This window comes from Bos indicus, chromosome 6 (genome assembly GCF_029378745.1).
Source record: "Bos indicus isolate NIAB-ARS_2022 breed Sahiwal x Tharparkar chromosome 6, NIAB-ARS_B.indTharparkar_mat_pri_1.0, whole genome shotgun sequence".
NCBI lineage: Eukaryota > Metazoa > Chordata > Mammalia > Artiodactyla > Bovidae > Bos > Bos indicus.
Genome location: NC_091765.1, coordinates 78,070,138 through 78,087,652, shown reverse-complemented (window position 1 = coordinate 78,087,652; position 17,515 = coordinate 78,070,138). Strand labels below are relative to the sequence as shown.

At 38.0% G+C, this 17,515-nt stretch overlaps 1 protein-coding gene across 21 annotated transcripts in view; it reads right to left on the bottom strand.

The window, feature by feature from the left end:
- Nucleotides 1-17,515, bottom strand: part of ADGRL3 (adhesion G protein-coupled receptor L3) — a 943,166-nt gene that overhangs the window by 275,006 nt on the left and 650,645 nt on the right. The gene's annotated exons all lie outside the window — the stretch shown is intronic.

The following is a 17,515-nucleotide window of genomic DNA, read 5'->3' as shown; positions in this document are numbered from 1 at the left end:
TCACTTATAAGTAAAAGAGCACACAAATAAAATATAGCAGTATGTAGTTGGCAATACAACTTTGTTCCTGAAATAAAAACACACTTTAATAACAAAGTCCCCACTGGTTTCTCCAGTTACACCAACTTTCAAATCAAATTTTCCTCATTTTCTATACAGTGCTGTAAACAAATTTAATAGTTTATGGCCATCGAGGAACATTTCATGCCTTCTTTTTGTTTGCTTTAAATTTTCAACTTCTGAACTTAATTATTTCCTCTAGAGATATGACATTTTACCCTTCTTACAAACAATAATATAGATCTCATATTTTTGTTCATGGGGTTTTTAATGAGATTCATTTTCCTTTTACAAGCTTTAGAATGATAGCAAGTGATACCTCTCCATTTCTCTGCCCTACTATAATAATGATTCCATGTGGAAGGTGGGAACCTATCATTGTTGTTCAGTCAATAAGTCATGTGCAGCTCTTTGTGATCCCATGGACTGTAGCATGCCAGCCTTCCCTAAACTCCACTACGTCACAGAGTTTGTTCAAATTCATGTCTATTGAGTTAGTGACGCTATCTAACCATCTCATACACTACCAGCCCCATCTTTTTTGCCCTCAATCTTTTCCAGAATCAGGGTCTTTTCCAGCGAGACAATTCTTCACATAAGATAGCCAAAGTATTGGAGCTTAAGGTTCAGCAACAGTCCTTCCAATTAATATTCAGGGTTGATTTCCTTTAGGATTGACTAGTTTGACCTCCTTGCAATCCAAAAGACTCTCAAGAGTCTTCTACAATACCACAATTCAAAAGCATCAATTCCTCTGTGGTCAGTCTTGTTTATGGTCCAACCTTCACATCCATACATGACTACTGGAAAAAATCACAGCTTTGACTATATGCACCCTTGTCGGCAAAGTGATGTCTGTACTTTTTAATATGCTGTCTGGGTTTGTCATAGCTTTCCTTCCAAAGAGGAAGCATCTTTTACTTTCATGGCTGCAGTCACCATCCACAGTGATTCTGGAACCCAAGAAAATAAAATCTGTTACTGCATCCACTTTTTCCCCTTCTACTTGCCATGAGTGATGAGATGGGATGTCATAATCTTAGTTTTTTGAATGTTGAATTTCAAGCCAGCTTTTTCATCACCAGACACATCCACAACTGAGTGTCATTTCCACCTTGGCCTCTTCATTCTTTTTGGAGCTATTATAGTAACTGTCCTCTGCTCTTCCCCAGTAGCACAGTGGACACTTCCTGACCTGAGGTGCTCATCTCCGGTGTTGTATCTTTTTGTCTTTTCATATTGTTCATGGGGTTCCTGAGGCAAGAATACTGTAGTGGGTTGCCATTTCCTCCTCTGGTGGAGCACATTTGTTAGAACACTTCACTTTGACCTGTCTTGGATGGCCCTGCTCAATATGGCTCACAGCTTCACTGAGTTATGCAAGGCCCATCACCACGAGAAGTGACCCGTGAAAGGGCGCAGGGGGGCGACACACACTACACTGCCTTCAAGAATGGCATATGAGGTTTTTTCTAAGTTTTTCAAATACTCTGAAAGTAGATGAGCCTCCTCAAAAAAGAGCTTAATTTTTTTGTTGTTGTTGAAAATAATCTCAGCTACTGATTTAAAAAAAAAAAATAGCAGAGATCAGTGTGTTGTATGTGCTGATGGAAAACTGGGTAAATAATCTCAGCTACTGATTTAAAAAAAAAAATAGCAGAGATCAGTGTGTTGTATGTGCTGATGGAAAACTGGGTGTGCCTAGTATTACAACAGCTTGCTTTTCTGTCTTCATATAGTCTGACTATAACTGTCTGGCATTCAAAAAGCTAGCTTTCAGGTGAAGATGTAACACCAATCAAAGGTAATTACTGAAGAAAAGAGTTGTAAATTTGCCAATTTAATGACTATTTTTCACTCTGGCTTCCATTCCCCCCCTCATCCAATTACTCACACTTATTTTCAGTGACTTTACTAACATATGAGGTAACAGAGAAACAACTACACTTATTGAGGATATAAAGTCATTGAAGGAGGCTCAAAGGTCATTGATGGGATTCTCTGTAGATATCACTTGCCACACAGAAAACAAATAGAGTAATTTGAAGGTAACTTCTGTGTGTTTTGTTTATGTTTGGTGTGTATTTCATCCAGCAAATATTTCTTCATTACCCGATCCCATTCTGTGATCAGTATTAACAGTAACCATAGAAACAAGAAACTAGAATGATTCAATAAAAAGATTGCAGCTTGAACACATGTTTAGGTAATTGCAATGAAGTATGATACGTACCCAGATAGAGGTGAGAGTCAGAGCACAACAATAGCACTGGACTGAAGAAAGTGAAGTGAGGGAAGAACAGGATCTGAAGAAAGATGAGACTGAGGGAACAGCAAGTAGCAATGTAGTTAATGAGCATGGCAGGCACCCGGCAGTAGAAGGAAGGATATGAGGTAACGCCTGCCAATAAAATGAGTGGGAGGGATACAGGACAGGAATCCACAAAGGAGGGTAGACAGAAAAAGCCAATTAAAATAATATAAAAATTGAAAAATGTATTAAAAAGGAAAGAATTAAAAAATACATGTGAAGGAGAATAGACTATACCACCCCAAAGCATGCCACTCTGATTTATCTGAATTAAAGTTACTTGAGAAAGAAATGATACATAAAGATACTCTGGCCCTTCTTGGTCTCCCTGAAAGCAGGACATAAATCTCCCATGCGAAAGGTATCCTCTCTGCACCAGGAAGACAGAAGGCATCACTGTCCCAGAGACAGGGCTGAGAAAGCTGCATAAACAAGCCTTGTTACTTCTTCACTAACTGCTCCAAGTTCATACCTTTTTGTCTTACAATGGTCAATTCCCTGAGTCATATTTTTGGAGGCAATGTTGTTTCCGATATCATGGCCTATATTGTTTCACTGGTCTCCTCCCAAGCCTCTTTCCCCATCCCACCCAGAATATGGGATGCAAACCCCAAATATCATATAATTTCATCTGTAAATTACTTGAGTATGTGTCTTTAAAATAAGAGTTCTTTAAAACAACCACAATACCATTATGATACCTAAAAATTAAGAAGATACACTGTGAAAGGAATTTAATGTAAAATTCAATGGAGCAATTTTCAGGAAGAATTGCCTTTCATATCCGAGAGAAATGAAACCTGTCGGCCTGCAAAATACCTCATTGGTTGTAGGTTTGAAATTGTATTGGATGGAGGAATGTTTTATATTGATGATGAATTTCAGGTGCTCACAGATATAGAGGGGGAATCTATTTTACAAAACCATACAAATGCTTCCCTTTCTTTCACAAGTGTGAAAAATAGACTTGGTGGTTAAAATGACAAACACTGAATTTTGGAGGCATCACTTCAAAATTATTCCTTGAAGTCTCAAAAACCTATTGTAGCAAGGTTTACAAAAATAAACTAGAAAGAGAATAAAAAAAGGAAAATGAATCAGAGCATTTCTCTTTCCTGAATTTCTAGTGTTTACAGAAAAACTACAGTCCTCTGTTAGTAGTTTTTATAGTCCTATAAGAACAAAGAGGAATGAACACTTTGAATACTGAAGAACATATTAATTAAAATGAATATTTTCTACAAGACTAATATCAAGAAGCACCATGTGAGGTAAATGTTGCTTCCTATTATAGAAATGCAGTAACTAAAGCTTTATAAGGTTAAGTGTATTTTCAAAGGTTACACAACAGTGTGGGTGGGAATCAGGTTTCAAGTCCAGAGACCATGTTCTTAGAATATAGCTTACTGCCTCCACATCCTATAAATATACCCACGAGGGCGGAGAGAGGCAAATACACTAAAATTTTGAAATTTTTAGTTCTCCTTTTCTAAGCTAACCTAAAACTAAGTATTTACATTACTAAATCACAGAACAATTGGGATTCTAAAATTATTTTCCTCAAACAATGGACAAAACATTATGTACTATTTAATAATAGGTTAACTGTATTAGTCTTCCCTTGGAATTTTTAATTTTATTTTAATGGAGGTGTTAAAAATGATAAGGTTCAGTAACACAGATCTCCTTGAATCATTTTGAATCCAACAGTTAGAAAAAAAGACTTTTGAGGCAGTCTTCCTCTCCATACACAACTCTTTCTTTCCTAATGTTTATCATCATTGTACTAACCCCATGCTCTGCATAGAAGAAAATACAATTGAAGTAGGTAATATTCAGACCTATTCCACTGACAGTATGTGTTCAGGGTGCAGAACTGTGAAAAGCTAGATTGGAAAAAAACATAGGCTAACCTAATGACCAGAATTGTGATGTTAGCATGAAAACAGGGGTCATAAACTTCAGTTGATCAATCAGCACAGGCCATACAAGAGGCTGTTTCTAAGACTTTTTCTCTTTCAGAGCAATTCTGATTTAGGAATTATAGTCTCCTCAGATATTCTGCTTATAGCTTATGGAAGATAGAACAACATCTCTTCAAAGATGCCTATCTCCTAATCTTCAGAATCTGTGAATATGTTATTTTATATGGCAGGAAGGACTTTATAGATGTGATTATGGTGGTGATAGAGAGATTATCCTTATGTCAGTAGTTCTTGAAAGTCAAAAAGGGAGGCAGAAGAGTAAGTCAGATTGATGCAATGTGAGAAACACTAAATAAGTCATTTCTGGCATTTAAGATGGAAGAAGGGGACCTGAATCAAGGAATCAGGGCTGCTTCTAGAATTGATAAACATAAAGATTCTTTACAGTCTACAGAAAGAACTACTTTTAGTCTAATAAGACCTATGTCGAACTTCCATCTTAGAGAAATATAAAGAAATAACAAATTACCATTGTTTATCCTTCTAAGTTTGTGGTACTTTGTTCCATCAGTGATAGAAAACTAAGACACGATACAATAAATAGTGATGTGCTTAGTTGCTCAGTCATGTCTGACTCTTTGAGACGCCATGGACTGTAGCCCATCAGGCTGCTCTGCCCATGGGATTCTCTAGAAAAGAATACTGGAGTGGGTCTCCATTCCCTTTTCCAGGGGATCTTTCTGACCCAGGGATCAAACCCAGACCTCCTGCACTGCAGGCAGCTTTTTTATCATCTGATCCACCAGGGAAGCCTTATATATATATCTTAAACACATTCCGTTCATATTAATGAACTAATTATTTGAATAGCTAATACATGGATGTGGTACACATTTAACTGCGATAAAATGATAGGATTAATCATATTGATACTTCCCACAGGCAATCTCTTTTATCTAGTATATCATTCTGGAGTTATTCTATGCCCTTATAATACACTCACATATACACAATCTACCATGTATTTATTTATTTGAATTGCTGCCATATTATAACACACTGAGATTCTGCATTTTGTCAGGACTGCTCTAAATGACAGTTCTAGAGCTTCAACTGCTTAACCACATGTTTATAATGCATACAAATTCCTGCATCACATTATTAAGAATGTACAATCATCTAAAATACAGCCAATAGTATAGATAGGACAAAGTTCTTTTAATCAAAAAAGAGATCATTTCACAAGGCAACATAACTTGATGACTGTAAATAAATGATAAGCATAAAACACAACTATACAAAACTAGGCAAAACAAAAATCAGAGATGGGATACTTTCCTTGGAAATCATCTAGCCCAACTCTTGTGATTTACAGGAAATAGCATGAATGGGGAAGCCTGGTGTGCTGCAGTCTATGGGGTCTCAAAGAGTCAGGACATGACTAGGCAACTGAACTGAAGATATAGGACTCACCTAAGGTCACCCTCTAGTTAAGGGCAGAGACAGACATAGCATAATAATTATACAAATTTTAGTATTCTGTCTTTTTATCATTTTTTATGAGGAATTTTACAAAAGTTAAACATTTACAGCAAAATTAAGGAAGAGGTAGAGCTTTCCTATATATCCTGTCCCACACAGGTGTAGCCATTATCCATGCTCCCCACCACAGTGGTACATTTATTACAACTGATGAACTGACTCTGTCACTTTATAATTGCCCAAAGTCCATTTAGTATTAGGGCTCATTTTAGGTGTTGTATAGCCAACAGATTTGGACAAATGTATAATGATATCAGTCCACGATTATGGTATCATATCAGTATTTTCACAGCCCTAAATTTGGCAATAAGGAGTTCATGATCTGAGCCATAGTCAGCTCCCAGTCTTGTTTTTGCTGACTGTATAGAGCTTCTCCATCTTTGGCTGCAAAGAATATAATCAATCCGATTCTGGTGTTGACCATCTGATGATGTCCATGTTGAGTCTTCTCTTGTGTTGTTGGAAGAGGATGTTTGCTATGACCAGTGCATTCTCTTAGCAAAACTCTTTTAGCCTTTGCCCTGCTTCATTCCGTATTCCAAGGCCAAATTTGCCTGTTACTCCAGGTGTTTCTTGACTTCCTACTTTTGCATTCCAGTCCCCTATAATGAAAAGGACATCTCTTTTGGGTGTTAGCTCTAAAAGGTCTTGTAGGTCTTCATAGAACTGTTCAACTTCAGCTTCTTCAGCATTACTGGTTGGGGCATAGACTTGGAATACTGTGATACTGAATGGTTTGCCTTGGAAATGAACAGAGATCATTGTCTCATTTTTGAGATTGTATCCAAGTACTACATTTCAGACTCTTTTGTTGAGCATGATGGCTACTCCATTTCTTCTAAGGGATTCCTGCCTGCAGTAGTAGATATAATGGTCATCTGTGTTAAATTCACCCATTCCAGTCCATTTCAGTTTGCTGATTACTAGAATGTCGACGTTCACTCTTGCCATCTCCTGTTTGACCACTTCCAATTTGCCTTGATTCATAGACCTAACATTCCAGATTCCTATGCAAATGGTGATTGCAGCTATGAAATTAAAAGATGCTTACTCTTTGGAAGGAAAGTTATGACCAATCTAGATAGCATATTGAAAAGCAGAGACATTACTTTGCCAACAAAGGTCCATCTAGTCAAGGCTATGGTTTTTCCAGTAGTCATGTATGGATGTGAGAGTTGGACTGTGAAGAAAGCTGAGCGCTGAAGAATTGATGCTTTTGAACTGTGGTGTTGGAGAAGACTCTTGAGAGTCCCTTGGACTGCAAGGAGATCCAACCAGTCCATTCTAAAGGAGATCAGTCCTGGGTGTTCTTTGGAAGGAATGATGCTAAAGCTGAAACTCCAGTACTTTGGCTACCTCATGCAAAGAGTTGACTCATTGGAAAAGACTCTGATGCTGGGAGGGATTGGGGGCAGGAGGAGAAGGGGACAACAGAGGATGAGATAGCTAGATGGCATCACTGACTCAATGGATGTGAGTTTGAGTGAACTCCAGGAGTTGGTGATGGACAGGGAGGCCTGGCGTGTTGCAATTCATGGGGTCACAAAGAGTCGGACACGACTGAGTGACTGAACTGAACTGACAACCCTAAAAATTCTCTGTGCTTTGCTGACTCATCCTTTCTTCTCCTTTATTTCTCTTATTTTTATGACAGAGAATGGAGAAAGTGTAGAAACTTGGCTGGACAAAATAATGCCAGGAATGCTGCATTATAGGAAAATTAAGTTTTATATAAAAGGGAGACATGGAGTCAATCCACTTTCACAAAATTATCTAGGTCACAGATTTACAGTGAGAATGAAATCAATAGTGACATAAAGATGACTAGTGTCTAGTATAGAATCAAGGTTCATTAAACACACATTACTTTACCACTCCTACCCCTTTACTATTTCCTTTTGGCTTATTTCATTGTTGTGTGGTGATTTTCTGATACCTAATTCATCAGTCAATATAAATGATAAGTGTAAGTAATGAAAAATAATTTATTTTTTAAAATTGCTTTTTTATTATCTAATTTTGACGAGGAGGAAATTAAGACATGAAAATTTCGGATTAAACTGGAATCATTCTTTGTCATGTTTTCCAACATTCAGAATCTAATTGTGCAGTGGGATATTAAAATGTGGGCTATTATGTATCTGCTGAATTTCTTGTTACTATTAGATATATCTGGCATGTTAAGAATATAATTTTGTGCAGCATTGTGGTAATAAAGTGATTATGATGTTCTTGATGATATATCATTGTCCAAGAGTTTGTAAATTTTTAAAATAAAATACCAAATGTTAGTTTTATACCAGTTATTGATCATGGAACTTGCAAAAACTGAGTAAAATAACTCTTTATCTCAAATAATGGCAAAATAAAAAGAAATGGTGAGTAGCTCTCATTAATATCCTCAATTACTCATTTATTCATTAGGACAAATATTTAATGAATGCCTACTATACCTTGTGGCTCAGCTGGTAAAGAATCTGCCTGTAATGCAGGAGACCTGGGTTCGATCCTCGGGTTGGGAAGATCCCCTGGAAAAGGGAAAGGCTACCCACTTTAGTATTCTGGTTTGGAGAATTCCATGGACTGTATAGTCCATGGGGTCACAAAGAGTTGGACATGCCTAAGTGACTTTCACTCATATGACTGATACCAAGTGTTGGAAATAAGTAAACTGTTAACTCTTGAAATCTATAATCAGAGGTAAAAACTATGGGATTTAAGTGAAAAATCAACTTGTTAAGGTAAAGGGAGCCCAATAAATATGTGTGTGTCTCAGAGTAATTGTTCAACAAATATTTATTAATTGCATCTATAAGAAAGACAAAAATGACCTTGATTATTAACAAGTAAAAGCTCCTCGGGTGACTCAGGAAAGACTGGCAGGGGACCAGCACAAGGCAGATACTGTGACTCTGTAAGACTAAAATTGTCATGTTCACTCTCCTAATTCTCTTATGATATTTGGAAATATGATTCACAATATTTAAAAGTGTTTTTTAAGAGAGAGAAGAAGAGGTGTTTTCCATGGCATCTGATTTATGGCAAGAAATGCATAAAGGGCATAGTCTTTTCATCTCTTGAATCCACTTATTTTCTTATAATTAAATTCAACTATCAAAATAATATCAAAAAGATAACAATTATTTAACCTGATTTTCAACATGCAGCCTAGGTATCAAATTCTAAAGAATAAAAAAGATGATGTTGGCTTTATACTCATTTTATGTAATGAAAACTTACATAATATTTATAAATGTATGTTCTCCAGAAGTTGTGTGCTATGTGGGAAAATATGAGTAGCAATTGTGTGCATATTTATATTTATTGTCACATGCACACATAAACACACACCCTCAAATTATTCTAGGATTTCTAAACTTGTTTAAACATTTGTTAAAATTTTATAAATATTAAACTGAAACACCCTTTCACTTCTCTAATTTGCCTTGTTGTTCAGTTGCTCAATCATGTCTCTTTGCGACCCCATGGACTGCAGCACACCAGGCTTCCCTGCCTTTACTGGAAGAGTAAGCTCACTGAACACACAAAGACTTTACATAGGACAATCCAGGTATAAGACTCCATGAGAGCTGGAAGGATAACAACTTCAGTTTCCATGTCTTCTGTGCTGTTCTAGGACTCACTTGAATGTTTTGCTGCTACCGCTGCTAAGTCGCTTCAGTCGTGTCCGACTTTGTGCGACCCCATAGATGGCGGCCCACCAGGCTCCCCCGTCCCTGGGATTCTCCAGGCAAGAACACTGGAGTGGGTTGCCATTTCCTTCTCCAATGCATGAAAGGGAAAAGTGAAAGTGAAGTCTCTCAGTCCTGTCCGACTCTTTGCGACCCCATGGTCTGCAGCCCACCAGGCTCCTCCGTCCATGGGATTTTCCAGGCAAGAGTACCGGAGTGGGGTGCCATTGTCAATGCATTTCTGATGAAAATTCATTTTCATCTGGTGAAAATTCACAATAAAGACATAGACAATCAAGATGAATGTTAAAAACACTACGCTTCAAATCATAAACAAGGCAAATAGTAAAACTCTGGGAAAATTTCCATCACATATGGAAATAAATTCACAGTGCAACTAATTTTGCTTAATTAAAAAGTGTTACAAATTTATAACTATTTCACCTCTCTCATCTTGTCCATTTCTAGCAGAAAACATTTATGGGGCTCTTGAAGATGTCTCTATCAAATGAGATACACAGCAATTCTCCAAGTACAGACTTTAACCCAATGTGTTTATGTAAAGTAGATCTTTTTAAAAACACTCTTCTGTTTGGAGAGAATGGATACATGTACGTGTCTGACTGAGTTCCTAGCTGTTCACATGAAAATGTCACAATATTGTTAATTGGCTATAACCCAACACAAAATAAAAAGCAGGGGAAAAAAACCTTCTATTGTAACTTTATCAATTTTACTCCCCTCAAAACATTTATTAAGTAGGTGACAATTACATAATTACAATAAATTGTAAAAAATTGGATAAATTGACACTATAATTCTATTTATTTATCTGTATTTAATGAATTGAACATATTTAATGCCATAAAGGAAAGACTAGAACTGTGTATTTAGGATAAAAGGTTCAGTTCAGTTCAGTTCAGTCGCTCAGTTGTGTCCGACTCTTTGCGACCCCATGAATCGTAGCACGCCAGGCCTCCCTGTCCAACACCAACTCCTGGAGTTCACCCAAATTCACATCCATCGAGTAAGTGATGCCATCCAGCCATCTCATCCTCTGTTGTCCCCTTCTCCTCCTGCCCCCCCCAATCCCTCCAACCATCAAAGTCTTTCCAATGAGTCAACTCTTCGCATGAGGTGGCCAAAGTACTGGAGTTTCAGCTTTAGCATCATTCCTTCCAAAAAAATCCCAGGGCTGATCTCCTTCAGAATGGATTGGTTGGATCTCCTTGCAGTCCAAGGGACTCTCAAGAGTCTTCTCCAACACCACAATTCAAAAGCATCAATTCTTTGGTGCTCAGCTTTCTTCACAGCCCAACTCTCACATCCATACATGACCACAGGAAAAACCATAGCCTTGACTAGATGGACCTTTGTTGGCAAAGTAATGTCTCTGCTTTTCAATATGCTATCTAGGCTGGTCATAACTTTCCTTCCAAGGAGTAACTGTCTTTTAATTTCATGGTTGCAGTCACCATCTGCTGTGATTTTGGAGCCCCCAAAAATAAAGGGTTATGGTGCCTGAAAAGTGTTATTCAAATTACTTCAAATGAGAACTAGCAAATGAAAATTTGCTTCTAGGATCACAGAAGCAAGCAACAACAAGAAAAGTATAGATTAGGGTTTTCACAATAAAGAAGTTTGTTCCCTGGAGTACAGAGCCAGGAAGATGGCCTGCTGTGCTTGTATTTTTAGAGTTCTGCTTCAAAGATTATCCTAGCATGCTAAGAAAAACATAACATGTTAAATTTTCTTTTCCTCCCCTCTAATAGAAAATATACAGCAACACTTATTCACAAAGTAGAATGATAAAGCACATTAAATGTACTTGAAAAAAAAGTTCATAGGTGGATGGCAAAAAATGCTTACACTTTGCGCTTAGCCCTGGTCCCCATGGAAGGGTACAGAATATGAAGAGGAGCAGCCTGGATTTGGTTGAATAAATGCTATAAATGGAGAAGTGAGACAGCACAGGTCTCCAAGTAAAAGCTACTGAGCATGTGTTACTCTCAAATGATGCCCTTCAGGCATTTTTCCTCACAGCTCCTGAGTCAGTAAAAATTAGAGAAGGCATACCTATAGGAGAATTAGAATGAGAACTTTGGATACTGTAGTATAAGAAATTTACCACAAGTTATTTCTCAATTGAAAGGAGTTGAAAATTTCAAATATATTAATTATGGGTCCAGGATCAAAGAAGTTCTTTATATGTGTAATGATATAGTTGCTTCCCTGGTGGCTCAGCAGTAAGTATCTGCCTGCACTGCAGGAGACCCAGGTTCAATTTCTATGTCAGGAAGAGGAGGCTCAGAGGGTTAAGAATCCCCCTGCAGTGAGGGAGACCTGGGTTTGATCTCTGGGTTGGGAAGATCCCCTGGAAAAGGGAATGGCTACCCATTCCAATATTCTGGCCTGGAGAATTCCATGGACAGAGGGGCTTGGCAGGCTACAGGCCATGGGGTCTCAGAGTCGGAAACAACTGAGAGACTTTACTTTCACTTTGATCATAAAATTAGTTTTTTTTCTCCAAAGAAAAGAAATAAGGAGATGCTTATTTTCCCCACAATCAGGCCAATTAGCTCAGAACTGTTCTCCTCTCTTTTCATTAATCCATGGAATCTGTGAGAGGATCGATCATGAAGAGAGCCCAGCAGGACCTGCCAGCATGTTCAGTTAGTTGTTGGAGATCAATATACACCCACAAAAGACATGAATTCAGAAATTTCTGTGCAAAAGGTATCCCATGTATAGGCTTCCAATAGTGGGACCAGAGTGCTTCAAATATGATAAGACTAGATTTTTACACCAAGAAATAAAAGGGTATGGATAGTCTCCAAGGATGACGACAGTGAATTTTACCACGTAATTCTTTTCATAAACTCTAAACTATATCATTGTATAGAATGAAACTGCCTGTAGCGAAATTTTGACAACACCCCTCTGTGTGCTAAAATGCTGTCAGCTGAAAAGTCTGAACTCTTTGTGCAAATTGTTCATTTTTGGCAGATTTATCCCACTTTTATGTTTGCAGTCTTAATCAAAAGAATTTGAAAAAATTAGAATTTAGCTTTACACTCAAAGAATAGCAAAGCACTATTAGCATAATTTAGAGGTACTTGGCATTTATATTATAGTTATCTATGAAAAGTTAAAGTTGTCATAAAAGTGAAAATATTTATAAAGTAAAAGTATAGAGTTTGATTGCTGGGAGAAATATCAATAACCTCAGATATGCAGATGACACCACACTTATGGCAGAAAGTAAAGAAGAACTAAAGAGCCTCTTGCTGAAAGTAAAAGAGAGTGAAAAAGTTGGCTTAAAGCTCAACATTCATAAAACTAAGATCATGGCATCAGGTCCCGTCAATTCATGGCAAATAGATGGGGAAATGGTTGAAACAGTGACAGACTTTATTTCTTGGGGCTGCACAATCACTGCGGATGGTTATTGCAGCCATGAAATTAAAAGGCACTTACTCCTTGGAAGGAAAGTTATGACCAACCTAGACAGCATATTCAAAAGCAGAGACATTACTTTGCCAAGAAAGGTCCGTCTAGTCAAGGCTATGGTTTTTCCAGTGGTCATGTATAGATGTGAGAGTTGGACCATGAGGAAAGCTGAGCACCAAAGAATTGATGCTTTTGAACTATGGCTTTGGAGAAGACTCTTGAGAGTCCCTTAGACTGCAAGGAGATCCAACCAGTCCATCCTAAAGGAAATCAGTCCTGAATACTCATTGGAAGGACTGATGCTGAAGCTGAAACTCCAATATTTTGGCCACCTGATGCGAAGAGCTGACTCATTTGAAAAGACCCTGATGCTGGGGAAGATTGAGGGCAGGTGGAGAAGGGGACAACAGAGGATGAGATGGTTGGATGGCATCACGGACTCAATGGACATGAGTTTGAGTAAACTCCGAGAGTTGGTTATGGACAGGGAGGCCTGGCCTGCTGCAGTCCATGGGGTTGCAAAGTGTCGGACATGACTGAACAACTGAAGTGAACTTGGTTACTCGGACAGTTCTATCAAATATATCAGAAGATCCTATTACGATTTTCCCTGGAACTTGCTAGTGTTAATAGACAGATGCCGGGGTCCAGCCCCAGCTGATCCAGGGTATTCGAAGGAGAGACGGCATAGGCGACCTATTTATTTAAATATTTATCAAAGATATAAAGAGTAATAGAATGAGGATAGCTCAGTAGGAAAATTCAGTGAAGAAAAGAGGCTGAAATAAGGATAGCTCAGTGAGGAAATTTAGTGGAGAAAAGAGGCTGAATAATTCAGCCAGAAGGTAAGAGAAAGAAGGACATGGTGAGATCAAGTTTCGGTGAACAAGGCCCGCACTTTATTTTCCAAAGTAGTTTTTATACCTTAAGTTATGCATAGAGGATAATGGGGGAAGGGGTAGAGTCAGGCAGCAAGCCAGGCTTTCTTTCTGTAAACTTATCATATGCAAAAGCTTAGGTGATTTGCATCATCTTCTGGCCCGGAGGCCTGTTAACATTTTAAGACCCTTTCTTCAGAAAACTTATTTTTCTCTAAAGGTGATTGGTCAGGAGCCACCCTCCAAAAGCATTAGATAAAGCTGCATTCCTACAGAGCAAAGGTGTGGTGGGCTATAACAAGAAAAAGAATTAATTCAAGGGTCCCAGGTTACAAACATTAAAGCTACTACAAACATTAAAGCTACTACAATTATATTAATCAATACACCGCCAGGGACACAGCAGGTAAGGGATATGGAAACTTAGCAGCAAACATTGGCCCAACAAGTGAAAATCCCTTCACCAATACAATTTCTAAAATCAATCTTTTAACTGCTCAAAAGAATCTGTGTTTAGACAGTTCAGAACATCTCCTGCCTCTCACAGTTGGGAGGCTCTGAACAATCACATGTGGCCAGAGAAACCTATTCAGGCAGGCTAGAGGATTTCCAAAGGAGTTTGTAGGTTGAAACACTGTCACACCCAGGAATTATTAACTGGAGCTGTAAGCTAACTCTTTTTTCAGAGAGGTAGCGGGGGACAGCCCCCCGTAAAGTCAGAGGTGTAGGTGAAAGCACAAAGCAGAAAGTAGGCAGACTCTGGTTTTGGGTGTAAATGCTCGAGAATTTCCAGGGGGACTCCTGAGGCTCGATCCCGCCTTTGTGTATGCCGAGCCTCCTTCCTCATGACCTTTGTCATGGGTAGAGCTCCTCACGCTGGCTCCCGGCAGTGACAGAATTCCAGTTGAGCTATTCCAGATCCTGAAAGATGATGCTGTGGAAAGTGCTGCACTCAATATGCAATATGCAATATGCACTCAATATGCAATATGCCGGCTCCCGGCAGACAGAAAGAACATTCTTTTGAAAAGAACTTGAGCTCCATGAAAAACTTATGTTTGGAGATGCCAGTGATCATCTCGCTGCATGTGGAGGAAGTCATGAAACAGGAGTCAATCACAAGCAAGCTGAGCTTCTGGATGAGTGAGATAGAGCCTTGATAATACAAATGAACACTTCCTTTTTAGGTCTGAAGCAAGCCTCTGTCTTTGGAAGTCTACGTATGTCAGACATCTAATTCCTTCCTTTAGCTTTAGCCAATTTGAATTGAGTTTTTCTTAATTTAAATAAAATCATCTTGTTTGTGTAGAAATGTGTCTGTGTGTCTGGGTAGCAGAAGTATTTTCTTCCCTTAATAAGCACACCTTACAAAAGGAAGCTAATCACTTCAGCTTTTTTCCCTTGGCCATTCAAAAACTTACTAACATAGCCATGATTCAATTAATTCAACCACCTATAACTCAAGTAACACATCTTAATTTATCACTTTTTGAATGGGAATATATAGACAGCTAATATACAATTTAAAAAAAATTGCTTATTATCATACCTCCTAAAGTGCTTATTAACTGTCAATAAAGGGGAGATGCCTTAGAAAGTTCAGACAAAAATATTTACAAAAAATGGAGAAACTAGCTAAATCACTAAATTTTGGTGATGATAAAGCATTAACTCATTAAGGAGAATATTCATTTCTGGAAATTAACTATATTGAAATACTTTTATATCTTGAAAATGCACTTTTAGGGACATTAGGGATCAATCAATATTGTTAAATCCTACTATGAGCTGCTAATATTATATAGAAGTGCTGGACTTTGTTACTGTATCCTCCTTTAGTACAGAACAAGTAATTTAGCCTTATTTTATGACACAAAGGGCTTCTCTGGTGGCTCAGTTGGTAAAGAAACTGCCTGCAATGCAGAAAACAAGTGTTGATCCCTGGGCCGGGAAGATCCCTTGGAAAAGGAAATGGTAACCTACTCCAGTATCCTTGCCTGAAAAATCACATGGACAGAGAAGCCTGGTTGCCTACAGTCCATGGGGTTGCAGAGTCAGACACTGTTTTGTGATTAAACCACAACCACCATCATGATACCATGAGGCATCATAATAATTTTACTTTTCTTTTTTTATATTTCATTGCTACAATGACAAAGAATTCTAGAATTCTTCACTGTACTCTAGAATCCAACATCTTATTTCTGTGAGATAAATGTGAGAATCTATTAAAAAATAATAGCTAGAGAATGAATAGAATTCAAATCCTTTCAATTTAATTCAAAGTTTCTTCCATGTTTTGGTATATACAAATCATTGTGTCTTACCATTAATATTTTACATCAAGTGCTAGTGCTGTACTCAAATAGCCATTATGTTCTAAATGCTCATAGAAATGTTATCTCAAGAAAAAAATCACATAAACCTTCCAAAAGCGACTATCTATAGCCTCTACTTTAGTGATGACTTTACTGATTACCCATCTTACCATAACCCAAATAAGATTACCCATCACTAATCTTATTTCTGAAAATAAACATATTCTCAAGTAGATTATCTGTGCAGTAGAGCATGAGGTCATACCTACAGTTTCAAAACCAAAATGGCAATATTGAATATTGATGGGCTGAGTTGTCTCCCACTGAATATCAAAGGTGACACTGTGCTAACTTCATGGAAGGTTTGAGGCTAGTGGATCCTCAATTATCTCTTCAGTCTGATCAAATCGCACAGTTAACTGCATAGGACAGGAGTCCTATATGTCAGTATGAAGGAGAACATCAGTACTAGAATATGGCTGAGAAAATAAAAGTTGGTCACAAAAAAGCAATTTGACTTTTGTGCCATAAAGTGCACTATTAAAGGAAAAACAGTAAGTGGTTATTACAGAATATGGTTATCACATTATCTATATTATATTATACACATGGAAGGACTATTTTCATGAGAATCCTTCTTAGAATTACGATTGATGGCCTACAACTGGCTCCAGATGAGTTTAGTCCAAGCATGAAAGTGAAAGCTGCTCAGTAGTGTCTGACTCTTTGCGACCCCAAGGACTATACAGTCCATGGTATTCTTCAGGCCAGAATACTGGAGTGGGTAGCCGTTCCCTTCTCCAGGAGATCTTCCCAACCCAGGGATCAAACCCATGTCTCCCGCATTACAGGTGGGTTCTTTATCAGATGAGCAACCAAGGAAGCCCAAGCCTAGATGTTCATAATTCATTAAAGGAAATTATATTATTAGAATATGACCAAAGTTGTTTAAACAAATATCTTCAATTATAGTTCAGGAGAACTCCAGGGGAACTTCTTGATCATGCAGGGTTACTTATAAAAACAACATGAAGGGTTTCAGTTATATACTGAACTTCTGTTGTCATTATCTCAGCTCTGAGTTAATGATTTTCAATACACCAAAGACCAGACACGTTATAATTTTTTCTGACCTGAATTTATGAGGTTGGAAACTTTACGAATTATCCTTATTTAAATACCACTCTTCTTATCAAGCAACAGCCAAAAAGGGTGCAGGGAAGAATGGACCCCCTCAGTTCAGTTCAGTTCAGTTCAGTCCCACAGTCGTGTCCAACTCTTTACGACCTCATGACTTGCAGCACGCCAGGGCTCCCTGTCCAACACCAACTCCCGGAGT